The sequence below is a fragment of the Gallus gallus genome, chromosome Z, assembly GCF_016699485.2.
Source record: "Gallus gallus isolate bGalGal1 chromosome Z, bGalGal1.mat.broiler.GRCg7b, whole genome shotgun sequence".
Classification (NCBI taxonomy): Eukaryota; Metazoa; Chordata; class Aves; order Galliformes; family Phasianidae; genus Gallus; species Gallus gallus.
In genome coordinates this window covers 27,737,371-27,765,220 of record NC_052572.1, presented here as the reverse complement: position 1 = coordinate 27,765,220, position 27,850 = coordinate 27,737,371, and the positions used below count along the sequence as shown (strand labels likewise).

Genomic DNA, 27,850 nt, shown 5'->3' with positions numbered 1-27,850 from the left:
TCTTTTTTTCAGGTAGGTAGCAACAAAGCCATGTTGAAAAGTCCAGTGATGATCAAGAAGACTTCAGGGCCTTGTGGAGAGGGATAAAAGGATCAAGAGCACAGGCAGTACTCCCTTCTACCCTTCAAGTTGTGGGGAGTGGTATTGAAAGAAACAGGTGAGCTTTAAATAAGGTTTGAAGGGTTACATTGAGAAAATCAGGCTTACAATTGATAAGCAATAGAATAGCACGTCAGTGTTGGACAGCAAGCTAGTGAGGGTTTTGCTGAGTACTTTGGAGAAGTATTTGAAGTGTTTGTATACCAATACATGCAGTATGAAAAATAAATAAGAGGAGCTAAAAGTGTGGCTCAGTCGCAATGCTACAACATCATTACAATTGGTTGAACTTGTGTGAAGAGTCCTGTTCTTGAAGTGCTATGATGGGTGATTATAGGTTCTTCAAGAGACATAGGCAGGTCAGGTCAGACAGAGGGGTAACACTGTATGCAAAAGGAGTTCAACTATACAAGGCTGGCAGTTAGAGATTACATGGATGAGAGATTCTGGGTATGGGTTAGGGAAAAAACTAATAAAGCAGATGTTATTGTAGGAGTCTACTACAAATCACCAAGCCAGAATGATGTCAGTGACACATGAGAACTGACAGGATAGAGAATATTATAAAAAAATTAGAAGAATCTCTAGATCAGTTTCCCTTGTTGTGATTGGCAACTTCAACTTCCAGGTGTTCTCTGGGAAAATCATACAGCAGACATGAACAAGTCCAGGGAATTTACAAAGTATGTTGAGGATATATATATATATATATATTTACCAACTATTAAGGGAGCTAACTGGGAGAGCTGCCTTCCTAGATCTATTATCTATAAATAGAGAAAGTCTTGAGATTGAAGTGATTAGTGGCTGTCATGGGAAAAGTGACCATAAAATCTCTAATTTTAAATCCTCGCTGATCTGCAAAAAAATACAGAAATGCTACCTGAGATTTTAGGAAAGCAGAATTGCTCAAGGAAACAGTAAGGTGTCCTGAAAATCCACTTTTGAAGGCACTGGGGTTCATGAATACTACTCACTTTTTAAGAACCTTCTTTTTGAAAGCAGGAGCAAACATGGACAGTTCCAATGTGTCAGAAGTGAAGTAAGTGTGACAGAAGGTTCTCTTGGCTGATGAGGGACTTCTCTTGGAACTTACATAAGGGAAAAAAAGTGTATGAACCTTGGAAGCAAGCCCTGGTTAGACAGGACTATAGAGATGCTGTCTGCTATTGCAGGGAGAAAATGCATACAGCTAAAGCTCAGTTGTAGTTGAAGCTGGCCAGTGCAGTGGTGAACAACAAGAAAGTCTTTTTAAAGTATGTTTAACAGCAAGAGGAATAATATAGAAAACTGTTAAGTTAATTGATAAGGTTGGTCACCTCACAAAAAGGGGTGAATGTAAAGCTGAAATGTTTAATGCCTTCTTTCGGTCCCATTGAATCCTGGGCTGGAATACCATGTTTGGGTGAGTAATTAGCTTCCAGCTGAAGCTGAGCTTGTTCAGGATTTTCTGCTTCAGTTGAATGCACATAAGTCTATGGGGTCTGATGAGATATATCCCAGAGGACTGAAAATGTTGGCCTATGTTACCGTGAGAACACTCACAGTTAGTTATGAACAACTTGGGAATATGGGGAGTCCCAGTCAACTGGGAAGTTGTCTTTCTCCAATTACAGGAGGAAGTGGAGATTATTTCATATGTGTATACACAATGGCAAGAGTATGACGCAATGAGTCAAATGTCAGCCTGAACAGCTTATTACAAATCCTAGTTGCTTAACGAGGTGGAATGGGAAGATGGGTGATAAAAAAGAGATAGGAAATAAGAGCAAAGAGTCATTGTAGAAAGCAAGAGAGAGAGAGTCATCACTGGAATAACAGCGTAGCTCATAGTTTGTAATTCAGATGCTCATGTTTGGTAATGATAGGTCAGCAGAGGTAGTGTTGTTGAGCTGACAACAGCTAACAGTGACAGTACAAACATGTAAGTCCAAAGTGGTTGAGTCAGTTCTCTTTGGAGTGAAAGTTTCTGGTTTTTGGACCTCAGTAGGAACTACTTTTTTTCCTGTCTTCCAAACCTTGCCAGCAGATAAGAGGGAGAAGGATGGGTGCCCACTTATATCTTGACGTCACAGCATACAATGGTATCATCCCCCAGTCTCCTGGACCATGCTGGAGTTACCTGGTCACAAGCCAGATCTTCTGTCAGTAAACAAACTGAGTCATTCAAATGTAAAGCTGTCCACAAGGTGATGTTGACTGCTACATGATGAAACACACAACGTGCCTCCTAGATAAGTCAGAGTCTTATTGCAAAAAATGCCCCAGAAAGCAAGATTAGAGGAAAAAAAAAAAAAAAAGTACAGACAGAACTAGCAAATGTACTAGTTTTTAAGAAGGATAAGAAGGATAAGAAAAAAACACTGTGATAAGGGAGCAGTCCGCTTTATATCCTCGCCCGGCAAAATAAAATAGAAGACTAGTCTAAGATGAAAGAAATATTAATAAAAAACAAAAACAAACAAACAAAACAAAACAAAAACAAAGGTACACAAAGAGAAAATAATTAATGAAAAAAGACAATAACATTTTATGAGAAGACTATCCACCTAGTGAATAAAAAGAGATAAAAGAGTACAGGATGTAGTCAAATTGTAGCAAAGAATGTGGAAGTATTATTCACAACAGTATTCAAGAGAAAATAACCAGTGATGAACTGGAAAAGTACAAAGTAAAGTGAGATTAAAATGAGCAGGAAGCCAGAGCTGAGAGAGCAGTAGTGAAGGGAGAAAAGACAGAAAACTAAAACACTGCCCTGCAAACGATTAAATAATAATAAAAAAAAATCAGTTGAAACTAAAATAAAAAAACCAAACATATAAGAAGAAGACAAAACAAAACAAAAAATATTCTAGCAAGTAACATGCAAGAGCAATCCGTGGGGTGTGTTGTGAATTGTAGTAGGGCACAATAAGAAGCAGAAAAGTCCTGGGCTCAGTGTGGGCGCTGCTCCGCAACAACAGCAGGAAGGAACTACAACGTGGATGCGTTAGCACCACCGTTTTTGTCAGAAACGCAAAAGAGCCCACCAACCCGTGCGAGGCGGTACGAGGAAAATGGGCAGTCTCCCAGACAAAACCACGACAACTACCTAGTGTAGTATAGTGGTGTACCTACGTGGCATGGAGACAATATTTTCAGTTACCTTTATCAAATCCTTTTTAATAATTCTGTGTCTGTATGTACTGTAGAAGTTGCAGTGGCGGGCTGACCTCAGCCAGCAGCCCGATGCACAGCCAGCTACTCGGTCACTCAGTGTCCTCAACGGGACAGAGTAGGGAAGGCGATGGGCATTCTCGTGGGTCAAGACACGGACAGGGAGCTCGCTCACCAGAGGCAAAGCAGAATAGACGTGGGGGAAGTTGCTTGGAGTCATTGCACATTTTGGACAGACTTGGATGGTGAGAAACAAAAGCACCTGACCCCCCTCCCCTCTTCCCCGAGCCCAAATACCCTCCTTCACGCACGAGTCCTCGACGTCCCCGCAGCGTGAGAGGTGCAGGGGTGAGGGGCGGTAGCGGTCAGTCCCCCCACAGCTCTGCTCGGCCGCTCCTTCCTCCTCCACTTCTCCCCTGTACCTGTGTGGGCTCTGAGCAGGCTGCAGCATCCCTTGGGGTGTGGTGACGTGCCCCGCCGCCTCCAGCAGCGGCTGCGGGAGAATCTCTGCCCTAGCGCTTGGAGCACCTCCTTCTGTTTCTCCTCCTGCCCATGCTTTTTCTCCACCCTTTGCTCCGGCTCCACCTCCTCCTCCTCACGCTCCACCTCCTTCTCCTCCTCCCTCTCCGCCTCCCGCTCCCCAGCTTCTCACTCGGGCATTCACGTGGCTGTCTCTCACACGGTTCCACCCTCTCTCCCCACTGCTGGGCAGCATTCTGCCCCTTCTTGCCCTTTCCTCGGGACGTTTCCCCCAGGACGCCTCCACCTTGGGTGTGGGGCTCGGTTGTGCCTTGTGGCAGTGCCGCTGGAGCTGGATGGAAACGGCTGGTTTTGACAGGGGGCAGCCCTGCCTTCTCCTCAGAGGCAGCTGGCAACCCGCAGTGCCAGCACGTGGGCACCCGCCCCCTACAGCGGGGACGATTGTATCAAAATGTATATATTGTAACATCAGAGCGCTCTCCGGCCCAGAGGAATTGGGCAGCCAATCAGAGGGACTCCTGAGAAAGCGACAGCCTTTGAAAGAGAGGCCAATCACAGAGCAGTGCGAAAACACGTGGCCTACTAAGTGCCACAAGATGGTGGCTCCGGACTGTGGAATTCGGGCTGAAACAAAATGGCGCCTCCGCTGGCTCATGAAATGGCGGCTCCTCACCCTGGAACGCAGACTGGAACAAAATGGCGCCTCCCTGTGTAGGTAGGTGGGAGGGATTTTCTGTCTTGTCCCATCCTACCTGCGGGCGGGCCCAGTAGCACTGGGTCCTCCCCTTCACCCGCAGCCCTTTCCCCGCCCCTGCACGCATCCACCCGGCGCCTCCAGCTGGTAGCCAGGAAGAACGGCGGGCTGGAGGCGCCGCTCTGCTGAGCGGCTGCAGGTGCCGGCCGCGCTGCCCGGTGGCTCTCCGTCCGAGTGGTAGGAGGTGCTCTGCTGCACATCGCGTGTAGCTGAACGAGCCCACATCTAGGATTCGGGGCGCAGGGGGGTGGGGGAGCTAGGCATTCCTTTTGAGGAGCGGTTTTCTGCACCTTTCTAAATTGCAAGGTGGGCAGCTCCTATGGTAAAGAGGGAAGATGAGAGAGCAGGTGAACGTGCGCCTGGTCCCGACCCTGCGTATGTGCCTTGAATTGCACTGGCGCTTGTCTGGATGATGCGCATGCTTGTGTCCAAGTGCCTTCTTTTGTGAGTGTGCCATGTCACATCCAGGCAGCAAAATTCATAGCGCAACGATTAAGGAAGAAAGGGTTGCAGGCTCAGCTGAAGGTGGCGTTTTGCTCTGTTTTTCCATGTATGCAAACGGCGGGGAGCGCTGCCTGACTTTCCCATCCCCATGTGAAGCCCCAGGCCTGCCCTAGGAAGCCTGCGTGGTCTGTTATGCAGGTTGGCATAAGGCCCGGGGATGTGTCCGGTCACTCGAGTTGTCAGGGTCGCTCCCGCTGGCAAGTTTGAGGATCAGTAGCCGGGCAAGATGTCCCTCCAGGCCGTGGCCCAGCGTGGCCACCTGGGAGGCATCCTCGTGCCCCCTGTTTTGGCCGAGCGCCCGCCCTCTTGAAGCTCCCCCACCGCTGCTGTGCCAGGGGCTTTTCTGCAGACTGCTAACGGGCGGGTCGCCGACCTGGCCTTCTGCTCACGTTGGACTGTTTCTATTCCCACTGAAACTTGAATTCTTTATTTTGTTAGCCGGCACGAAGGAACGCCCTGCCCGTTTCACAGCTACGCTTTGAGGAGTACAGGCATAGGTTTAACTGCTCGGTCTGGATGCCTGTGTGCCTGTTATGTGTAGTTGTCGCTGCTTAACCTGGCAGAAAGCGGAACACCACGCAGCCTCCCCAGCTGTGATGGGGAAAGAATCGGAAGGATGGAAGTGGGAGCACACGCGGGTTTAGGTAAAGACGGTTTGCTAGGTAAATGAAAAGGCGTGCCCGCAAGCCAAGGGAAACGTTTGCCGCTTCCCTTTGACAGGCAACTATTCAGCCGCTTCTAGGATCCCAGGGCTCACTGCACGTAACCAGCTCTTATCTAGCACGGTGTGCAGCGTGGCTGAATATGAAGGCGAAAAAAAGCTTTACTTACCTGTATGAAGGTCTCCCTGCATTTGAATGTATGTGTAATTTCTATACATAGACTGCCGTGTCGCGCTGACCTTGGCCAGCAGCCTGATGCTGTGCGGTCTGTGTCGCGTGCCATCTTCTCGTGCACTGCCAACCTCCTTGCTGGCAGGGCGCCGTAAGAAGCAGAAAAGTCCTGGGCTCAGTGTGGGCGCTGCTCCGCAACAACAGCAGGAAGGAACTACAACGTGGATGCGTTAGCACCACCGTTTTTGTCAGAAACGCAAAAGAGCCCACCAACCCGTGCGAGGCGGTACGAGGAAAATGGGCAGTCTCCCAGACAAAACCACGACAACTACCTAGTGTAGTATAGTGGTGTACCTACGTGGCATGGAGACAATATTTTCAGTTACCTTTATCAAATCCTTTTTAATAATTCTGTGTCTGTATGTACTGTAGAAGTTGCAGTGGCGGGCTGACCTCAGCCAGCAGCCCGATGCACAGCCAGCTACTCGGTCACTCAGTGTCCTCAACGGGACAGAGTAGGGAAGGCGATGGGCATTCTCGTGGGTCAAGACACGGACAGGGAGCTCGCTCACCAGAGGCAAAGCAGAATAGACGTGGGGGAAGTTGCTTGGAGTCATTGCACATTTTGGACAGACTTGGATGGTGAGAAACAAAAGCACCTGACCCCCCTCCCCTCTTCCCCGAGCCCAAATACCCTCCTTCACGCACGAGTCCTCGACGTCCCCGCAGCGTGAGAGGTGCAGGGGTGAGGGGCGGTAGTGGTCAGTCCCCCCACAGCTCTGCTCGGCCGCTCCTTCCTCCTCCACTTCTCCCCTGTACCTGTGTGGGCTCTGAGCAGGCTGCAGCATCCCTTGGGGTGTGGTGACGTGCCCCGCCGCCTCCAGCAGCGGCTGCGGGAGAATCTCTGCCCTAGCGCTTGGAGCACCTCCTTCTGTTTCTCCTCCTGCCCATGCTTTTTCTCCACCCTTTGCTCCGGCTCCACCTCCTCCTCCTCACGCTCCACCTCCTTCTCCTCCTCCCTCTCCGCCTCCCGCTCCCCAGCTTCTCACTCGGGCATTCACGTGGCTGTCTCTCACACGGTTCCACCCTCTCTCCCCACTGCTGGGCAGCATTCTGCCCCTTCTTGCCCTTTCCTCGGGACGTTTCCCCCAGGACGCCTCCACCTTGGGTGTGGGGCTCGGTTGTGCCTTGTGGCAGTGCCGCTGGAGCTGGATGGAAACGGCTGGTTTTGACAGGGGGCAGCCCTGCCTTCTCCTCAGAGGCAGCTGGCAACCCGCAGTGCCAGCACGTGGGCACCCGCCCCCTACAGCGGGGACGATTGTATCAAAATGTATATATTGTAACATCAGAGCGCTCTCCGGCCCAGAGGAATTGGGCAGCCAATCAGAGGGACTCCTGAGAAAGCGACAGCCTTTGAAAGAGAGGCCAATCACAGAGCAGTGCGAAAACACGTGGCCTACTAAGTGCCACAAGATGGTGGCTCCGGACTGTGGAATTCGGGCTGAAACAAAATGGCGCCTCCGCTGGCTCATGAAATGGCGGCTCCTCACCCTGGAATGCAGACTGGAACAAAATGGCGCCTCCCTGTGTAGGTAGGTGGGAGGGATTTTCTGTCTTGTCCCATCCTACCTGCGGGCGGGCCCAGTAGCACTGGGTCCTCCCCTTCACCCGCAGCCCTTTCCCCGCCCCTGCACGCATCCACCCGGCGCCTCCAGCTGGTAGCCAGGAAGAACGGCGGGCTGGAGGCGCCGCTCTGCTGAGCGGCTGCAGGTGCCGGCCGCGCTGCCCGGTGGCTCTCCGTCCGAGTGGTAGGAGGTGCTCTGCTGCACATCGCGTGTAGCTGAACGAGCCCACATCTAGGATTCGGGGCGCAGGGGGGTGGGGGAGCTAGGCATTCCTTTTGAGGAGCGGTTTTCTGCACCTTTCTAAATTGCAAGGTGGGCAGCTCCTATGGTAAAGAGGGAAGATGAGAGAGCAGGTGAACGTGCGCCTGGTCCCGACCCTGCGTATGTGCCTTGAATTGCACTGGCGCTTGTCTGGATGATGCGCATGCTTGTGTCCAAGTGCCTTCTTTTGTGAGTGTGCCATGTCACATCCAGGCAGCAAAATTCATAGCGCAACGATTAAGGAAGAAAGGGTTGCAGGCTCAGCTGAAGGTGGCGTTTTGCTCTGTTTTTCCATGTATGCAAACGGCGGGGAGCGCTGCCTGACTTTCCCATCCCCATGTGAAGCCCCAGGCCTGCCCTAGGAAGCCTGCGTGGTCTGTTATGCAGGTTGGCATAAGGCCCGGGGATGTGTCCGGTCACTCGAGTTGTCAGGGTCGCTCCCGCTGGCAAGTTTGAGGATCAGTAGCCGGGCAAGATGTCCCTCCAGGCCGTGGCCCAGCGTGGCCACCTGGGAGGCATCCTCGTGCCCCCTGTTTTGGCCGAGCGCCCGCCCTCTTGAAGCTCCCCCACCGCTGCTGTGCCAGGGGCTTTTCTGCAGACTGCTAACGGGCGGGTCGCCGACCTGGCCTTCTGCTCACGTTGGACTGTTTCTATTCCCACTGAAACTTGAATTCTTTATTTTGTTAGCCGGCACGAAGGAACGCCCTGCCCGTTTCACAGCTACGCTTTGAGGAGTACAGGCATAGGTTTAACTGCTCGGTCTGGATGCCTGTGTGCCTGTTATGTGTAGTTGTCGCTGCTTAACCTGGCAGAAAGCGGAGCACCACGCAGCCTCCCCAGCTGTGATGGGGAAAGAATCGGAAGGATGGAAGTGGGAGCACACGCGGGTTTAGGTAAAGACGGTTTGCTAGGTAAATGAAAAGGCGTGCCCGCAAGCCAAGGGAAACGTTTGCCGCTTCCCTTTGACAGGCAACTATTCAGCCGCTTCTAGGATCCCAGGGCTCACTGCACGTAACCAGCTCTTATCTAGCACGGTGTGCAGCGTGGCTGAATATGAAGGCGAAAAAAAGCTTTACTTACCTGTATGAAGGTCTCCCTGCATTTGAATGTATGTGTAATTTCTATACATAGACTGCCGTGTCGCGCTGACCGTGGCCAGCAGCCTGATGGTGTGCGGTCTGTGTCGCGTGCCATCTTCTCGTGCACTGCCAACCTCCTTGCTGGCAGGGCGCCGTAAGAAGCAGAAAAGTCCTGGGCTCAGTGTGGGCGCTGCTCCGCAACAACAGCAGGAAGGAACTACAACGTGGATGCGTTAGCACCACCGTTTTTGTCAGAAACGCAAAAGAGCCCACCAACCCGTGCGAGGCGGTACGAGGAAAATGGGCAGTCTCCCAGACAAAACCACGACAACTACCTAGTGTAGTATAGTGGTGTACCTACGTGGCATGGAGACAATATTTTCAGTTACCTTTATCAAATCCTTTTTAATAATTCTGTGTCTGTATGTACTGTAGAAGTTGCAGTGGCGGGCTGACCTCAGCCAGCAGCCCGATGCACAGCCAGCTACTCGGTCACTCAGTGTCCTCAACGGGACAGAGTAGGGAAGGCGATGGGCATTCTCGTGGGTCAAGACACGGACAGGGAGCTCGCTCACCAGAGGCAAAGCAGAATAGACGTGGGGGAAGTTGCTTGGAGTCATTGCACATTTTGGACAGACTTGGATGGTGAGAAACAAAAGCACCTGACCCCCCTCCCCTCTTCCCCGAGCCCAAATACCCTCCTTCACGCACGAGTCCTCGACGTCCCCGCAGCGTGAGAGGTGCAGGGGTGAGGGGCGGTAGCGGTCAGTCCCCCCACAGCTCTGCTCGGCCGCTCCTTCCTCCTCCACTTCTCCCCTGTACCTGTGTGGGCTCTGAGCAGGCTGCAGCATCCCTTGGGGTGTGGTGACGTGCCCCGCCGCCTCCAGCAGCGGCTGCGGGAGAATCTCTGCCCTAGCGCTTGGAGCACCTCCTTCTGTTTCTCCTCCTGCCCATGCTTTTTCTCCACCCTTTGCTCCGGCTCCACCTCCTCCTCCTCACGCTCCACCTCCTTCTCCTCCTCCCTCTCCGCCTCCCGCTCCCCAGCTTCTCACTCGGGCATTCACGTGGCTGTCTCTCACACGGTTCCACCCTCTCTCCCCACTGCTGGGCAGCATTCTGCCCCTTCTTGCCCTTTCCTCGGGACGTTTCCCCCAGGACGCCTCCACCTTGGGTGTGGGGCTCGGTTGTGCCTTGTGGCAGTGCCGCTGGAGCTGGATGGAAACGGCTGGTTTTGACAGGGGGCAGCCCTGCCTTCTCCTCAGAGGCAGCTGGCAACCCGCAGTGCCAGCACGTGGGCACCCGCCCCCTACAGCGGGGACGATTGTATCAAAATGTATATATTGTAACATCAGAGCGCTCTCCGGCCCAGAGGAATTGGGCAGCCAATCAGAGGGACTCCTGAGAAAGCGACAGCCTTTGAAAGAGAGGCCAATCACAGAGCAGTGCGAAAACACGTGGCCTACTAAGTGCCACAAGATGGTGGCTCCGGACTGTGGAATTCGGGCTGAAACAAAATGGTGCCTCCGCTGGCTCATGAAATGGCGGCTCCTCACCCTGGAATGCAGACTGGAACAAAATGGCGCCTCCCTGTGTAGGTAGGTGGGAGGGATTTTCTGTCTTGTCCCATCCTACCTGCGGGCGGGCCCAGTAGCACTGGGTCCTCCCCTTCACCCGCAGCCCTTTCCCCGCCCCTGCACGCATCCACCCGGCGCCTCCAGCTGGTAGCCAGGAAGAACGGCGGGCTGGAGGCGCCGCTCTGCTGAGCGGCTGCAGGTGCCGGCCGCGCTGCCCGGTGGCTCTCCGTCCGAGTGGTAGGAGGTGCTCTGCTGCACATCGCGTGTAGCTGAACGAGCCCACATCTAGGATTCGGGGCGCAGGGGGGTGGGGGAGCTAGGCATTCCTTTTGAGGAGCGGTTTTCTGCACCTTTCTAAATTGCAAGGTGGGCAGCTCCTATGGTAAAGAGGGAAGATGAGAGAGCAGGTGAACGTGCGCCTGGTCCCGACCCTGCGTATGTGCCTTGAATTGCACTGGCGCTTGTCTGGATGATGCGCATGCTTGTGTCCAAGTGCCTTCTTTTGTGAGTGTGCCATGTCACATCCAGGCAGCAAAATTCATAGCGCAACGATTAAGGAAGAAAGGGTTGCAGGCTCAGCTGAAGGTGGCGTTTTGCTCTGTTTTTCCATGTATGCAAACGGCGGGGAGCGCTGCCTGACTTTCCCATCCCCATGTGAAGCCCCAGGCCTGCCCTAGGAAGCCTGCGTGGTCTGTTATGCAGGTTGGCATAAGGCCCGGGGATGTGTCCGGTCACTCGAGTTGTCAGGGTCGCTCCCGCTGGCAAGTTTGAGGATCAGTAGCCGGGCAAGATGTCCCTCCAGGCCGTGGCCCAGCGTGGCCACCTGGGAGGCATCCTCGTGCCCCCTGTTTTGGCCGAGCGCCCGCCCTCTTGAAGCTCCCCCACCGCTGCTGTGCCAGGGGCTTTTCTGCAGACTGCTAACGGGCGGGTCGCCGACCTGGCCTTCTGCTCACGTTGGACTGTTTCTATTCCCACTGAAACTTGAATTCTTTATTTTGTTAGCCGGCACGAAGGAACGCCCTGCCCGTTTCACAGCTACGCTTTGAGGAGTACAGGCATAGGTTTAACTGCTCGGTCTGGATGCCTGTGTGCCTGTTATGTGTAGTTGTCGCTGCTTAACCTGGCAGAAAGCGGAACACCACGCAGCCTCCCCAGCTGTGATGGGGAAAGAATCGGAAGGATGGAAGTGGGAGCACACGCGGGTTTAGGTAAAGACGGTTTGCTAGGTAAATGAAAAGGCGTGCCCGCAAGCCAAGGGAAACGTTTGCCGCTTCCCTTTGACAGGCAACTATTCAGCCGCTTCTAGGATCCCAGGGCTCACTGCACGTAACCAGCTCTTATCTAGCACGGTGTGCAGCGTGGCTGAATATGAAGGCGAAAAAAAGCTTTACTTACCTGTATGAAGGTCTCCCTGCATTTGAATGTATGTGTAATTTCTATACATAGACTGCCGTGTCGCGCTGACCTTGGCCAGCAGCCTGATGGTGTGCGGTCTGTGTCGCGTGCCATCTTCTCGTGCACTGCCAACCTCCTTGCTGGCAGGGCGCCGTAAGAAGCAGAAAAGTCCTGGGCTCAGTGTGGGCGCTGCTCCGCAACAACAGCAGGAAGGAACTACAACGTGGATGCGTTAGCACCACCGTTTTTGTCAGAAACGCAAAAGAGCCCACCAACCCGTGCGAGGCGGTACGAGGAAAATGGGCAGTCTCCCAGACAAAACCACGACAACTACCTAGTGTAGTATAGTGGTGTACCTACGTGGCATGGAGACAATATTTTCAGTTACCTTTATCAAATCCTTTTTAATAATTCTGTGTCTGTATGTACTGTAGAAGTTGCAGTGGCGGGCTGACCTCAGCCAGCAGCCCGATGCACAGCCAGCTACTCGGTCACTCAGTGTCCTCAACGGGACAGAGTAGGGAAGGCGATGGGCATTCTCGTGGGTCAAGACACGGACAGGGAGCTCGCTTACCAGAGGCAAAGCAGAATAGACGTGGGGGAAGTTGCTTGGAGTCATTGCACATTTTGGACAGACTTGGATGGTGAGAAACAAAAGCACCTGACCCCCCTCCCCTCTTCCCCGAGCCCAAATACCCTCCTTCACGCACGAGTCCTCGACGTCCCCGCAGCGTGAGAGGTGCAGGGGTGAGGGGCGGTAGCGGTCAGTCCCCCCACAGCTCTGCTCGGCCGCTCCTTCCTCCTCCACTTCTCCCCTGTACCTGTGTGGGCTCTGAGCAGGCTGCAGCATCCCTTGGGGTGTGGTGACGTGCCCCGCCGCCTCCAGCAGCGGCTGCGGGAGAATCTCTGCCCTAGCGCTTGGAGCACCTCCTTCTGTTTCTCCTCCTGCCCATGCTTTTTCTCCACCCTTTGCTCCGGCTCCACCTCCTCCTCCTCACGCTCCACCTCCTTCTCCTCCTCCCTCTCCGCCTCCCGCTCCCCAGCTTCTCACTCAGGCATTCACGTGGCTGTCTCTCACACGGTTCCACCCTCTCTCCCCACTGCTGGGCAGCATTCTGCCCCTTCTTGCCCTTTCCTCGGGACGTTTCCCCCAGGACGCCTCCACCTTGGGTGTGGGGCTCGGTTGTGCCTTGTGGCAGTGCCGCTGGAGCTGGATGGAAACGGCTGGTTTTGACAGGGGGCAGCCCTGCCTTCTCCTCAGAGGCAGCTGGCAACCCGCAGTGCCAGCACGTGGGCACCCGCCCCCTACAGCGGGGACGATTGTATCAAAATGTATATATTGTAACATCAGAGCGCTCTCCGGCCCAGAGGAATTGGGCAGCCAATCAGAGGGACTCCTGAGAAAGCGACAGCCTTTGAAAGAGAGGCCAATCACAGAGCAGTGCGAAAACACGTGGCCTACTAAGTGCCACAAGATGGTGGCTCCGGACTGTGGAATTCGGGCTGAAACAAAATGGCGCCTCCGCTGGCTCATGAAATGGCGGCTCCTCACCCTGGAATGCAGACTGGAACAAAATGGCGCCTCCCTGTGTAGGTAGGTGGGAGGGATTTTCTGTCTTGTCCCATCCTACCTGCGGGCGGGCCCAGTAGCACTGGGTCCTCCCCTTCACCCGCAGCCCTTTCCCCGCCCCTGCACGCATCCACCCGGCGCCTCCAGCTGGTAGCCAGGAAGAACGGCGGGCTGGAGGCGCCGCTCTGCTGAGCGGCTGCAGGTGCCGGCCGCGCTGCCCGGTGGCTCTCCGTCCGAGTGGTAGGAGGTGCTCTGCTGCACATCGCGTGTAGCTGAACGAGCCCACATCTAGGATTCGGGGCGCAGGGGGGTGGGGGAGCTAGGCATTCCTTTTGAGGAGCGGTTTTCTGCACCTTTCTAAATTGCAAGGTGGGCAGCTCCTATGGTAAAGAGGGAAGATGAGAGAGCAGGTGAACGTGCGCCTGGTCCCGACCCTGCGTATGTGCCTTGAATTGCACTGGCGCTTGTCTGGATGATGCGCATGCTTGTGTCCAAGTGCCTTCTTTTGTGAGTGTGCCATGTCACATCCAGGCAGCAAAATTCATAGCGCAACGATTAAGGAAGAAAGGGTTGCAGGCTCAGCTGAAGGTGGCGTTTTGCTCTGTTTTTCCATGTATGCAAACGGCGGGGAGCGCTGCCTGACTTTCCCATCCCCATGTGAAGCCCCAGGCCTGCCCTAGGAAGCCTGCGTGGTCTGTTATGCAGGTTGGCATAAGGCCCGGGGATGTGTCCGGTCACTCGAGTTGTCAGGGTCGCTCCCGCTGGCAAGTTTGAGGATCAGTAGCCGGGCAAGATGTCCCTCCAGGCCGTGGCCCAGCGTGGCCACCTGGGAGGCATCCTCGTGCCCCCTGTTTTGGCCGAGCGCCCGCCCTCTTGAAGCTCCCCCACCGCTGCTGTGCCAGGGGCTTTTCTGCAGACTGCTAACGGGCGGGTCGCCGACCTGGCCTTCTGCTCACGTTGGACTGTTTCTATTCCCACTGAAACTTGAATTCTTTATTTTGTTAGCCGGCACGAAGGAACGCCCTGCCCGTTTCACAGCTACGCTTTGAGGAGTACAGGCATAGGTTTAACTGCTCGGTCTGGATGCCTGTGTGCCTGTTATGTGTAGTTGTCGCTGCTTAACCTGGCAGAAAGCGGAGCACCACGCAGCCTCCCCAGCTGTGATGGGGAAAGAATCGGAAGGATGGAAGTGGGAGCACACGCGGGTTTAGGTAAAGACGGTTTGCTAGGTAAATGAAAAGGCGTGCCCGCAAGCCAAGGGAAACGTTTGCCGCTTCCCTTTGACAGGCAACTATTCAGCCGCTTCTAGGATCCCAGGGCTCACTGCACGTAACCAGCTCTTATCTAGCACGGTGTGCAGCGTGGCTGAATATGAAGGCGAAAAAAAGCTTTACTTACCTGTATGAAGGTCTCCCTGCATTTGAATGTATGTGTAATTTCTATACATAGACTGCCGTGTCGCGCTGACCGTGGCCAGCAGCCTGATGGTGTGCGGTCTGTGTCGCGTGCCATCTTCTCGTGCACTGCCAACCTCCTTGCTGGCAGGGCGCCGTAAGAAGCAGAAAAGTCCTGGGCTCAGTGTGGGCGCTGCTCCGCAACAACAGCAGGAAGGAACTACAACGTGGATGCGTTAGCACCACCGTTTTTGTCAGAAACGCAAAAGAGCCCACCAACCCGTGCGAGGCGGTACGAGGAAAATGGGCAGTCTCCCAGACAAAACCACGACAACTACCTAGTGTAGTATAGTGGTGTACCTACGTGGCATGGAGACAATATTTTCAGTTACCTTTATCAAATCCTTTTTAATAATTCTGTGTCTGTATGTACTGTAGAAGTTGCAGTGGCGGGCTGACCTCAGCCAGCAGCCCGATGCACAGCCAGCTACTCGGTCACTCAGTGTCCTCAACGGGACAGAGTAGGGAAGGCGATGGGCATTCTCGTGGGTCAAGACACGGACAGGGAGCTCGCTCACCAGAGGCAAAGCAGAATAGACGTGGGGGAAGTTGCTTGGAGTCATTGCACATTTTGGACAGACTTGGATGGTGAGAAACAAAAGCACCTGACCCCCCTCCCCTCTTCCCCGAGCCCAAATACCCTCCTTCACGCACGAGTCCTCGACGTCCCCGCAGCGTGAGAGGTGCAGGGGTGAGGGGCGGTAGCGGTCAGTCCCCCCACAGCTCTGCTCGGCCGCTCCTTCCTCCTCCACTTCTCCCCTGTACCTGTGTGGGCTCTGAGCAGGCTGCAGCATCCCTTGGGGTGTGGTGACGTGCCCCGCCGCCTCCAGCAGCGGCTGCGGGAGAATCTCTGCCCTAGCGCTTGGAGCACCTCCTTCTGTTTCTCCTCCTGCCCATGCTTTTTCTCCACCCTTTGCTCCGGCTCCACCTCCTCCTCCTCACGCTCCACCTCCTTCTCCTCCTCCCTCTCCGCCTCCCGCTCCCCAGCTTCTCACTCGGGCATTCACGTGGCTGTCTCTCACACGGTTCCACCCTCTCTCCCCACTGCTGGGCAGCATTCTGCCCCTTCTTGCCCTTTCCTCGGGACGTTTCCCCAGGACGCCTCCACCTTGGGTGTGGGGCTCGGTTGTGCCTTGTGGCAGTGCCGCTGGAGCTGGATGGAAACGGCTGGTTTTGACAGGGGGCAGCCCTGCCTTCTCCTCAGAGGCAGCTGGCAACCCGCAGTGCCAGCACGTGGGCACCCGCCCCCTACAGCGGGGACGATTGTATCAAAATGTATATATTGTAACATCAGAGCGCTCTCCGGCCCAGAGGAATTGGGCAGCCAATCAGAGGGACTCCTGAGAAAGCGACAGCCTTTGAAAGAGAGGCCAATCACAGAGCAGTGCGAAAACACGTGGCCTACTAAGTGCCACAAGATGGTGGCTCCGGACTGTGGAATTCGGGCTGAAACAAAATGGCGCCTCCGCTGGCTCATGAAATGGCGGCTCCTCACCCTGGAACGCAGACTGGAACAAAATGGCGCCTCCCTGTGTAGGTAGGTGGGAGGGATTTTCTGTCTTGTCCCATCCTACCTGCGGGCGGGCCCAGTAGCACTGGGTCCTCCCCTTCACCCGCAGCCCTTTCCCCGCCCCTGCACGCATCCACCCGGCGCCTCCAGCTGGTAGCCAGGAAGAACGGCGGGCTGGAGGCGCCGCTCTGCTGAGCGGCTGCAGGTGCCGGCCGCGCTGCCCGGTGGCTCTCCGTCCGAGTGGTAGGAGGTGCTCTGCTGCACATCGCGTGTAGCTGAACGAGCCCACATCTAGGATTCGGGGCGCAGGGGGGTGGGGGAGCTAGGCATTCCTTTTGAGGAGCGGTTTTCTGCACCTTTCTAAATTGCAAGGTGGGCAGCTCCTATGGTAAAGAGGGAAGATGAGAGAGCAGGTGAACGTGCGCCTGGTCCCGACCCTGCGTATGTGCCTTGAATTGCACTGGCGCTTGTCTGGATGATGCGCATGCTTGTGTCCAAGTGCCTTCTTTTGTGAGTGTGCCATGTCACATCCAGGCAGCAAAATTCATAGCGCAACGATTAAGGAAGAAAGGGTTGCAGGCTCAGCTGAAGGTGGCGTTTTGCTCTGTTTTTCCATGTATGCAAACGGCGGGGAGCGCTGCCTGACTTTCCCATCCCCATGTGAAGCCCCAGGCCTGCCCTAGGAAGCCTGCGTGGTCTGTTATGCAGGTTGGCATAAGGCCCGGGGATGTGTCCGGTCACTCGAGTTGTCAGGGTCGCTCCCGCTGGCAAGTTTGAGGATCAGTAGCCGGGCAAGATGTCCCTCCAGGCCGTGGCCCAGCGTGGCCACCTGGGAGGCATCCTCGTGCCCCCTGTTTTGGCCGAGCGCCCGCCCTCTTGAAGCTCCCCCACCGCTGCTGTGCCAGGGGCTTTTCTGCAGACTGCTAACGGGCGGGTCGCCGACCTGGCCTTCTGCTCACGTTGGACTGTTTCTATTCCCACTGAAACTTGAATTCTTTATTTTGTTAGCCGGCACGAAGGAACGCCCTGCCCGTTTCACAGCTACGCTTTGAGGAGTACAGGCATAGGTTTAACTGCTCGGTCTGGATGCCTGTGTGCCTGTTATGTGTAGTTGTCGCTGCTTAACCTGGCAGAAAGCGGAGCACCACGCAGCCTCCCCAGCTGTGATGGGGAAAGAATCGGAAGGATGGAAGTGGGAGCACACGCGGGTTTAGGTAAAGACGGTTTGCTAGGTAAATGAAAAGGCGTGCCCGCAAGCCAAGGGAAACGTTTGCCGCTTCCCTTTGACAGGCAACTATTCAGCCGCTTCTAGGATCCCAGGGCTCACTGCACGTAACCAGCTCTTATCTAGCACGGTGTGCAGCGTGGCTGAATATGAAGGCGAAAAAAAGCTTTACTTACCTGTATGAAGGTCTCCCTGCATTTGAATGTATGTGTAATTTCTATACATAGACTGCCGTGTCGCGCTGACCTTGGCCAGCAGCCTGATGGTGTGCGGTCTGTGTCGCGTGCCATCTTCTCGTGCACTGCCAACCTCCTTGCTGGCAGGGCGCCGTAAGAAGCAGAAAAGTCCTGGGCTCAGTGTGGGCGCTGCTCCGCAACAACAGCAGGAAGGAACTACAACGTGGATGCGTTAGCACCACCGTTTTTGTCAGAAACGCAAAAGAGCCCACCAACCCGTGCGAGGCGGTACGAGGAAAATGGGCAGTCTCCCAGACAAAACCACGACAACTACCTAGTGTAGTATAGTGGTGTACCTACGTGGCATGGAGACAATATTTTCAGTTACCTTTATCAAATCCTTTTTAATAATTCTGTGTCTGTATGTACTGTAGAAGTTGCAGTGGCGGGCTGACCTCAGCCAGCAGCCCGATGCACAGCCAGCTACTCGGTCACTCAGTGTCCTCAACGGGACAGAGTAGGGAAGGCGATGGGCATTCTCGTGGGTCAAGACACGGACAGGGAGCTCGCTCACCAGAGGCAAAGCAGAATAGACGTGGGGGAAGTTGCTTGGAGTCATTGCACATTTTGGACAGACTTGGATGGTGAGAAACAAAAGCACCTGACCCCCCTCCCCTCTTCCCCGAGCCCAAATACCCTCCTTCACGCACGAGTCCTCGACGTCCCCGCAGCGTGAGAGGTGCAGGGGTGAGGGGCGGTAGCGGTCAGTCCCCCCACAGCTCTGCTCGGCCGCTCCTTCCTCCTCCACTTCTCCCCTGTACCTGTGTGGGCTCTGAGCAGGCTGCAGCATCCCTTGGGGTGTGGTGACGTGCCCCGCCGCCTCCAGCAGCGGCTGCGGGAGAATCTCTGCCCTAGCGCTTGGAGCACCTCCTTCTGTTTCTCCTCCTGCCCATGCTTTTTCTCCACCCTTTGCTCCGGCTCCACCTCCTCCTCCTCACGCTCCACCTCCTTCTCCTCCTCCCTCTCCGCCTCCCGCTCCCCAGCTTCTCACTCGGGCATTCACGTGGCTGTCTCTCACACGGTTCCACCCTCTCTCCCCACTGCTGGGCAGCATTCTGCCCCTTCTTGCCCTTTCCTCGGGACGTTTCCCCCAGGACGCCTCCACCTTGGGTGTGGGGCTCGGTTGTGCCTTGTGGCAGTGCCGCTGGAGCTGGATGGAAACGGCTGGTTTTGACAGGGGGCAGCCCTGCCTTCTCCTCAGAGGCAGCTGGCAACCCGCAGTGCCAGCACGTGGGCACCCGCCCCCTACAGCGGGGACGATTGTATCAAAATGTATATATTGTAACATCAGAGCGCTCTCCGGCCCAGAGGAATTGGGCAGCCAATCAGAGGGACTCCTGAGAAAGCGACAGCCTTTGAAAGAGAGGCCAATCACAGAGCAGTGCGAAAACACGTGGCCTACTAAGTGCCACAAGATGGTGGCTCCGGACTGTGGAATTCGGGCTGAAACAAAATGGCGCCTCCGCTGGCTCATGAAATGGCGGCTCCTCACCCTGGAATGCAGACTGGAACGAAATGGCGCCTCCCTGTGTAGGTAGGTGGGAGGGATTTTCTGTCTTGTCCCATCCTACCTGCGGGCGGGCCCAGTAGCACTGGGTCCTCCCCTTCACCCGCAGCCCTTTCCCCGCCCCTGCACGCATCCACCCGGCGCCTCCAGCTGGTAGCCAGGAAGAACGGCGGGCTGGAGGCGCCGCTCTGCTGAGCGGCTGCAGGTGCCGGCCGCGCTGCCCGGTGGCTCTCCGTCCGAGTGGTAGGAGGTGCTCTGCTGCACATCGCGTGTAGCTGAACGAGCCCACATCTAGGATTCGGGGCGCAGGGGGGTGGGGGAGCTAGGCATTCCTTTTGAGGAGCGGTTTTCTGCACCTTTCTAAATTGCAAGGTGGGCAGCTCCTATGGTAAAGAGGGAAGATGAGAGAGCAGGTGAACGTGCGCCTGGTCCCGACCCTGCGTATGTGCCTTGAATTGCACTGGCGCTTGTCTGGATGATGCGCATGCTTGTGTCCAAGTGCCTTCTTTTGTGAGTGTGCCATGTCACATCCAGGCAGCAAAATTCATAGCGCAACGATTAAGGAAGAAAGGGTTGCAGGCTCAGCTGAAGGTGGCGTTTTGCTCTGTTTTTCCATGTATGCAAACGGCGGGGAGCGCTGCCTGACTTTCCCATCCCCATGTGAAGCCCCAGGCCTGCCCTAGGAAGCCTGCGTGGTCTGTTATGCAGATTGGCATAAGGCCCGGGGATGTGTCCGGTCACTCGAGTTGTCAGGGTCGCTCCCGCTGGCAAGTTTGAGGATCAGTAGCCGGGCAAGATGTCCCTCCAGGCCGTGGCCCAGCGTGGCCACCTGGGAGGCATCCTCGTGCCCCCTGTTTTGGCCGAGCGCCCGCCCTCTTGAAGCTCCCCCACCGCTGCTGTGCCAGGGGCTTTTCTGCAGACTGCTAACGGGCGGGTCGCCGACCTGGCCTTCTGCTCACGTTGGACTGTTTCTATTCCCACTGAAACTTGAATTCTTTATTTTGTTAGCCGGCACGAAGGAACGCCCTGCCCGTTTCACAGCTACGCTTTGAGGAGTACAGGCATAGGTTTAACTGCTCGGTCTGGATGCCTGTGTGCCTGTTATGTGTAGTTGTCGCTGCTTAACCTGGCAGAAAGCGGAGCACCACGCAGCCTCCCCAGCTGTGATGGGGAAAGAATCGGAAGGATGGAAGTGGGAGCACACGCGGGTTTAGGTAAAGACGGTTTGCTAGGTAAATGAAAAGGCGTGCCCGCAAGCCAAGGGAAACGTTTGCCGCTTCCCTTTGACAGGCAACTATTCAGCCGCTTCTAGGATCCCAGGGCTCACTGCACGTAACCAGCTCTTATCTAGCACGGTGTGCAGCGTGGCTGAATATGAAGGCGAAAAAAAGCTTTACTTACCTGTATGAAGGTCTCCCTGCATTTGAATGTATGTGTAATTTCTATACATAGACTGCCGTGTCGCGCTGACCTTGGCCAGCAGCCTGATGGTGTGCGGTCTGTGTCGCGTGCCATCTTCTCGTGCACTGCCAACCTCCTTGCTGGCAGGGCGCCGTAAGAAGCAGAAAAGTCCTGGGCTCAGTGTGGGCGCTGCTCCGCAACAACAGCAGGAAGGAACTACAACGTGGATGCGTTAGCACCACCGTTTTTGTCAGAAACGCAAAAGAGCCCACCAACCCGTGCGAGGCGGTACGAGGAAAATGGGCAGTCTCCCAGACAAAACCACGACAACTACCTAGTGTAGTATAGTGGTGTACCTACGTGGCATGGAGACAATATTTTCAGTTACCTTTATCAAATCCTTTTTAATAATTCTGTGTCTGTATGTACTGTAGAAGTTGCAGTGGCGGGCTGACCTCAGCCAGCAGCCCGATGCACAGCCAGCTACTCGGTCACTCAGTGTCCTCAACGGGACAGAGTAGGGAAGGCGATGGGCATTCTCGTGGGTCAAGACACGGACAGGGAGCTCGCTCACCAGAGGCAAAGCAGAATAGACGTGGGGGAAGTTGCTTGGAGTCATTGCACATTTTGGACAGACTTGGATGGTGAGAAACAAAAGCACCTGACCCCCCTCCCCTCTTCCCCGAGCCCAAATACCCTCCTTCACGCACGAGTCCTCGACGTCCCCGCAGCGTGAGAGGTGCAGGGGTGAGGGGCGGTAGCGGTCAGTCCCCCCACAGCTCTGCTCGGCCGCTCCTTCCTCCTCCACTTCTCCCCTGTACCTGTGTGGGCTCTGAGCAGGCTGCAGCATCCCTTGGGGTGTGGTGACGTGCCCCGCCGCCTCCAGCAGCGGCTGCGGGAGAATCTCTGCCCTAGCGCTTGGAGCACCTCCTTCTGTTTCTCCTCCTGCCCATGCTTTTTCTCCACCCTTTGCTCCGGCTCCACCTCCTCCTCCTCACGCTCCACCTCCTTCTCCTCCTCCCTCTCCGCCTCCCGCTCCCCAGCTTCTCACTCGGGCATTCACGTGGCTGTCTCTCACACGGTTCCACCCTCTCTCCCCACTGCTGGGCAGCATTCTGCCCCTTCTTGCCCTTTCCTCGGGACGTTTCCCCCAGGACGCCTCCACCTTGGGTGTGGGGCTCGGTTGTGCCTTGTGGCAGTGCCGCTGGAGCTGGATGGAAACGGCTGGTTTTGACAAGGGGCAGCCCTGCCTTCTCCTCAGAGGCAGCTGGCAACCCGCAGTGCCAGCACGTGGGCACCCGCCCCCTACAGCGGGGACGATTGTATCAAAATGTATATATTGTAACATCAGAGCGCTCTCCGGCCCAGAGGAATTGGGCAGCCAATCAGAGGGACTCCTGAGAAAGCGACAGCCTTTGAAAGAGAGGCCAATCACAGAGCAGTGCGAAAACACGTGGCCTACTAAGTGCCACAAGATGGTGGCTCCGGACTGTGGAATTCGGGCTGAAACAAAATGGCGCCTCCGCTGGCTCATGAAATGGCGGCTCCTCACCCTGGAATGCAGACTGGAACGAAATGGCGCCTCCCTGTGTAGGTAGGTGGGAGGGATTTTCTGTCTTGTCCCATCCTACCTGCGGGCGGGCCCAGTAGCACTGGGTCCTCCCCTTCACCCGCAGCCCTTTCCCCGCCCCTGCACGCATCCACCCGGCGCCTCCAGCTGGTAGCCAGGAAGAACGGCGGGCTGGAGGCGCCGCTCTGCTGAGCGGCTGCAGGTGCCGGCCGCGCTGCCCGGTGGCTCTCCGTCCGAGTGGTAGGAGGTGCTCTGCTGCACATCGCGTGTAGCTGAACGAGCCCACATCTAGGATTCGGGGCGCAGGGGGGTGGGGGAGCTAGGCATTCCTTTTGAGGAGCGATTTTCTGCACCTTTCTAAATTGCAAGGTGGGCAGCTCCTATGGTAAAGAGGGAAGATGAGAGAGCAGGTGAACGTGCGCCTGGTCCCGACCCTGCGTATGTGCCTTGAATTGCACTGGCGCTTGTCTGGATGATGCGCATGCTTGTGTCCAAGTGCCTTCTTTTGTGAGTGTGCCATGTCACATCCAGGCAGCAAAATTCATAGCGCAACGATTAAGGAAGAAAGGGTTGCAGGCTCAGCTGAAGGTGGCGTTTTGCTCTGTTTTTCCATGTATGCAAATGGCGGGGAGCGCTGCCTGACTTTCCCATCCCCATGTGAAGCCCCAGGCCTGCCCTAGGAAGCCTGCGTGGTCTGTTATGCAGGTTGGCATAAGGCCCGGGGATGTGTCCGGTCACTCGAGTTGTCAGGGTCGCTCCCGCTGGCAAGTTTGAGGATCAGTAGCCGGGCAAGATGTCCCTCCAGGCCGTGGCCCAGCGTGGCCACCTGGGAGGCATCCTCGTGCCCCCTGTTTTGGCCGAGCGCCCGCCCTCTTGAAGCTCCCCCACCGCTGCTGTGCCAGGGGCTTTTCTGCAGACTGCTAACGGGCGGGTCGCCGACCTGGCCTTCTGCTCACGTTGGACTGTTTCTATTCCCACTGAAACTTGAATTCTTTATTTTGTTAGCCGGCACGAAGGAACGCCCTGCCCGTTTCACAGCTACGCTTTGAGGAGTACAGGCATAGGTTTAACTGCTCGGTCTGGATGCCTGTGTGCCTGTTATGTGTAGTTGTCGCTGCTTAACCTGGCAGAAAGCGGAGCACCACGCAGCCTCCCCAGCTGTGATGGGGAAAGAATCGGAAGGATGGAAGTGGGAGCACACGCGGGTTTAGGTAAAGACGGTTTGCTAGGTAAATGAAAAGGCGTGCCCGCAAGCCAAGGGAAACGTTTGCCGCTTCCCTTTGACAGGCAACTATTCAGCCGCTTCTAGGATCCCAGGGCTCACTGCACGTAACCAGCTCTTATCTAGCACGGTGTGCAGCGTGGCTGAATATGAAGGCGAAAAAAAGCTTTACTTACCTGTATGAAGGTCTCCCTGCATTTGAATGTATGTGTAATTTCTATACATAGACTGCCGTGTCGCGCTGACCGTGGCCAGCAGCCTGATGGTGTGCGGTCTGTGTCGCGTGCCATCTTCTCGTGCACTGCCAACCTCCTTGCTGGCAGGGCGCCGTAAGAAGCAGAAAAGTCCTGGGCTCAGTGTGGGCGCTGCTCCGCAACAACAGCAGGAAGGAACTACAACGTGGATGCGTTAGCACCACCGTTTTTGTCAGAAACGCAAAAGAGCCCACCAACCCGTGCGAGGCGGTACGAGGAAAATGGGCAGTCTCCCAGACAAAACCACGACAACTACCTAGTGTAGTATAGTGGTGTACCTACGTGGCATGGAGACAATATTTTCAGTTACCTTTATCAAATCCTTTTTAATAATTCTGTGTCTGTATGTACTGTAGAAGTTGCAGTGGCGGGCTGACCTCAGCCAGCAGCCCGATGCACAGCCAGCTACTCGGTCACTCAGTGTCCTCAACGGGACAGAGTAGGGAAGGCGATGGGCATTCTCATGGGTCAAGACACGGACAGGGAGCTCGCTCACCAGAGGCAAAGCAGAATAGACGTGGGGGAAGTTGCTTGGAGTCATTGCACATTTTGGACAGACTTGGATGGTGAGAAACAAAAGCACCTGACCCCCCTCCCCTCTTCCCCGAGCCCAAATACCCTCCTTCACGCACGAGTCCTCGACGTCCCCGCAGCGTGAGAGGTGCAGGGGTGAGGGGCGGTAGCGGTCAGTCCCCCCACAGCTCTGCTCGGCCGCTCCTTCCTCCTCCACTTCTCCCCTGTACCTGTGTGGGCTCTGAGCAGGCTGCAGCATCCCTTGGGGTGTGGTGACGTGCCCCGCCGCCTCCAGCAGCGGCTGCGGGAGAATCTCTGCCCTAGCGCTTGGAGCACCTCCTTCTGTTTCTCCTCCTGCCCATGCTTTTTCTCCACCCTTTGCTCCGGCTCCACCTCCTCCTCCTCACGCTCCACCTCCTTCTCCTCCTCCCTCTCCGCCTCCCGCTCCCCAGCTTCTCACTCGGGCATTCACGTGGCTGTCTCTCACACGGTTCCACCCTCTCTCCCCACTGCTGGGCAGCATTCTGCCCCTTCTTGCCCTTTCCTCGGGACGTTTCCCCCAGGACGCCTCCACCTTGGGTGTGGGGCTCGGTTGTGCCTTGTGGCAGTGCTGCTGGAGCTGGATGGAAACGGCTGGTTTTGACAGGGGGCAGCCCTGCCTTCTCCTCAGAGGCAGCTGGCAACCCGCAGTGCCAGCACGTGGGCACCCGCCCCCTACAGCGGGGACGATTGTATCAAAATGTATATATTGTAACATCAGAGCGCTCTCCGGCCCAGAGGAATTGGGCAGCCAATCAGAGGGACTCCTGAGAAAGCGACAGCCTTTGAAAGAGAGGCCAATCACAGAGCAGTGCGAAAACACGTGGCCTACTAAGTGCCACAAGATGGTGGCTCCGGACTGTGGAATTCGGGCTGAAACAAAATGGCGCCTCCGCTGGCTCATGAAATGGCGGCTCCTCACCCTGGAATGCAGACTGGAACGAAATGGCGCCTCCCTGTGTAGGTAGGTGGGAGGGATTTTCTGTCTTGTCCCATCCTACCTGCGGGCGGGCCCAGTAGCACTGGGTCCTCCCCTTCACCCGCAGCCCTTTCCCCGCCCCTGCACGCATCCACCCGGCGCCTCCAGCTGGTAGCCAGGAAGAACGGCGGGCTGGAGGCGCCGCTCTGCTGAGCGGCTGCAGGTGCCGGCCGCGCTGCCCGGTGGCTCTCCGTCCGAGTGGTAGGAGGTGCTCTGCTGCACATCGCGTGTAGCTGAACGAGCCCACATCTAGGATTCGGGGCGCAGGGGGGTGGGGGAGCTAGGCATTCCTTTTGAGGAGCGGTTTTCTGCACCTTTCTAAATTGCAAGGTGGGCAGCTCCTATGGTAAAGAGGGAAGATGAGAGAGCAGGTGAACGTGCGCCTGGTCCCGACCCTGCGTATGTGCCTTGAATTGCACTGGCGCTTGTCTGGATGATGCGCATGCTTGTGTCCAAGTGCCTTCTTTTGTGAGTGTGCCATGTCACATCCAGGCAGCAAAATTCATAGCGCAACGATTAAGGAAGAAAGGGTTGCAGGCTCAGCTGAAGGTGGCGTTTTGCTCTGTTTTTCCATGTATGCAAACGGCGGGGAGCGCTGCCTGACTTTCCCATCCCCATGTGAAGCCCCAGGCCTGCCCTAGGAAGCCTGCGTGGTCTGTTATGCAGGTTGGCATAAGGCCCGGGGATGTGTCCGGTCACTCGAGTTGTCAGGGTCGCTCCCGCTGGCAAGTTTGAGGATCAGTAGCCGGGCAAGATGTCCCTCCAGGCCGTGGCCCAGCGTGGCCACCTGGGAGGCATCCTCGTGCCCCCTGTTTTGGCCGAGCGCCCGCCCTCTTGAAGCTCCCCCACCGCTGCTGTGCCAGGGGCTTTTCTGCAGACTGCTAACGGGCGGGTCGCCGACCTGGCCTTCTGCTCACGTTGGACTGTTTCTATTCCCACTGAAACTTGAATTCTTTATTTTGTTAGCCGGCACGAAGGAACGCCCTGCCCGTTTCACAGCTACGCTTTGAGGAGTACAGGCATAGGTTTAACTGCTCGGTCTGGATGCCTGTGTGCCTGTTATGTGTAGTTGTCGCTGCTTAACCTGGCAGAAAGCGGAGCACCACGCAGCCTCCCCAGCTGTGATGGGGAAAGAATCGGAAGGATGGAAGTGGGAGCACACGCGGGTTTAGGTAAAGACGGTTTGCTAGGTAAATGAAAAGGCGTGCCCGCAAGCCAAGGGAAACGTTTGCCGCTTCCCTTTGACAGGCAACTATTCAGCCGCTTCTAGGATCCCAGGGCTCACTGCACGTAACCAGCTCTTATCTAGCACGGTGTGCAGCGTGGCTGAATATGAAGGCGAAAAAAAGCTTTACTTACCTGTATGAAGGTCTCCCTGCATTTGAATGTATGTGTAATTTCTATACATAGACTGCCGTGTCGCGCTGACCTTGGCCAGCAGCCTGATGGTGTGCGGTCTGTGTCGCGTGCCATCTTCTCGTGCACTGCCAACCTCCTTGCTGGCAGGGCGCCGTAAGAAGCAGAAAAGTCCTGGGCTCAGTGTGGGCGCTGCTCCGCAACAACAGCAGGAAGGAACTACAACGTGGATGCGTTAGCACCACCGTTTTTGTCAGAAACGCAAAAGAGCCCACCAACCCGTGCGAGGCGGTACGAGGAAAATGGGCAGTCTCCCAGACAAAACCACGACAACTACCTAGTGTAGTATAGTGGTGTACCTACGTGGCATGGAGACAATATTTTCAGTTACCTTTATCAAATCCTTTTTAATAATTCTGTGTCTGTATGTACTGTAGAAGTTGCAGTGGCGGGCTGACCTCAGCCAGCAGCCCGATGCACAGCCAGCTACTCGGTCACTCAGTGTCCTCAACGGGACAGAGTAGGGAAGGCGATGGGCATTCTCATGGGTCAAGACACGGACAGGGAGCTCGCTCACCAGAGGCAAAGCAGAATAGACGTGGGGGAAGTTGCTTGGAGTCATTGCACATTTTGGACAGACTTGGATGGTGAGAAACAAAAGCACCTGACCCCCCTCCCCTCTTCCCCGAGCCCAAATACCCTCCTTCACGCACGAGTCCTCGACGTCCCCGCAGCGTGAGAGGTGCAGGGGTGAGGGGCGGTAGCGGTCAGTCCCCCCACAGCTCTGCTCGGCCGCTCCTTCCTCCTCCACTTCTCCCCTGTACCTGTGTGGGCTCTGAGCAGGCTGCAGCATCCCTTGGGGTGTGGTGACGTGCCCCGCTGCCTCCAGCAGCGGCTGCGGGAGAATCTCTGCCCTAGCGCTTGGAGCACCTCCTTCTGTTTCTCCTCCTGCCCATGCTTTTTCTCCACCCTTTGCTCCGGCTCCACCTCCTCCTCCTCACGCTCCACCTCCTTCTCCTCCTCCCTCTCCGCCTCCCGCTCCCCAGCTTCTCACTCAGGCATTCACGTGGCTGTCTCTCACACGGTTCCACCCTCTCTCCCCACTGCTGGGCAGCATTCTGCCCCTTCTTGCCCTTTCCTCGGGACGTTTCCCCCAGGACGCCTCCACCTTGGGTGTGGGGCTCGGTTGTGCCTTGTGGCAGTGCCGCTGGAGCTGGATGGAAATGGCTGGTTTTGACAGGGGGCAGCCCTGCC

At 55.9% G+C, this 27,850-nt stretch overlaps 1 long non-coding RNA gene across 17 annotated transcripts in view; it reads left to right on the top strand.

The window, feature by feature from the left end:
* The window catches only part of LOC100859072, a 38,150-nt gene that overhangs the window by 9,980 nt on the left and 320 nt on the right, over nucleotides 1-27,850 (top strand). Inside the window, exons 4-7 of one of the 17 annotated variants that reach the window (XR_006932358.1) lie at nucleotides 13-19,289; nucleotides 20,271-20,476; nucleotides 21,098-21,307; nucleotides 22,015-23,640. This is a non-coding gene — a long non-coding RNA (uncharacterized LOC100859072). Of the gene's footprint in view, nucleotides 1-12; nucleotides 27,244-27,850 lie in introns of those variants that run through there. The other 16 variants (XR_006932352.1, XR_006932357.1, XR_006932346.1 and 13 more) reach the window with 16 other exon arrangements.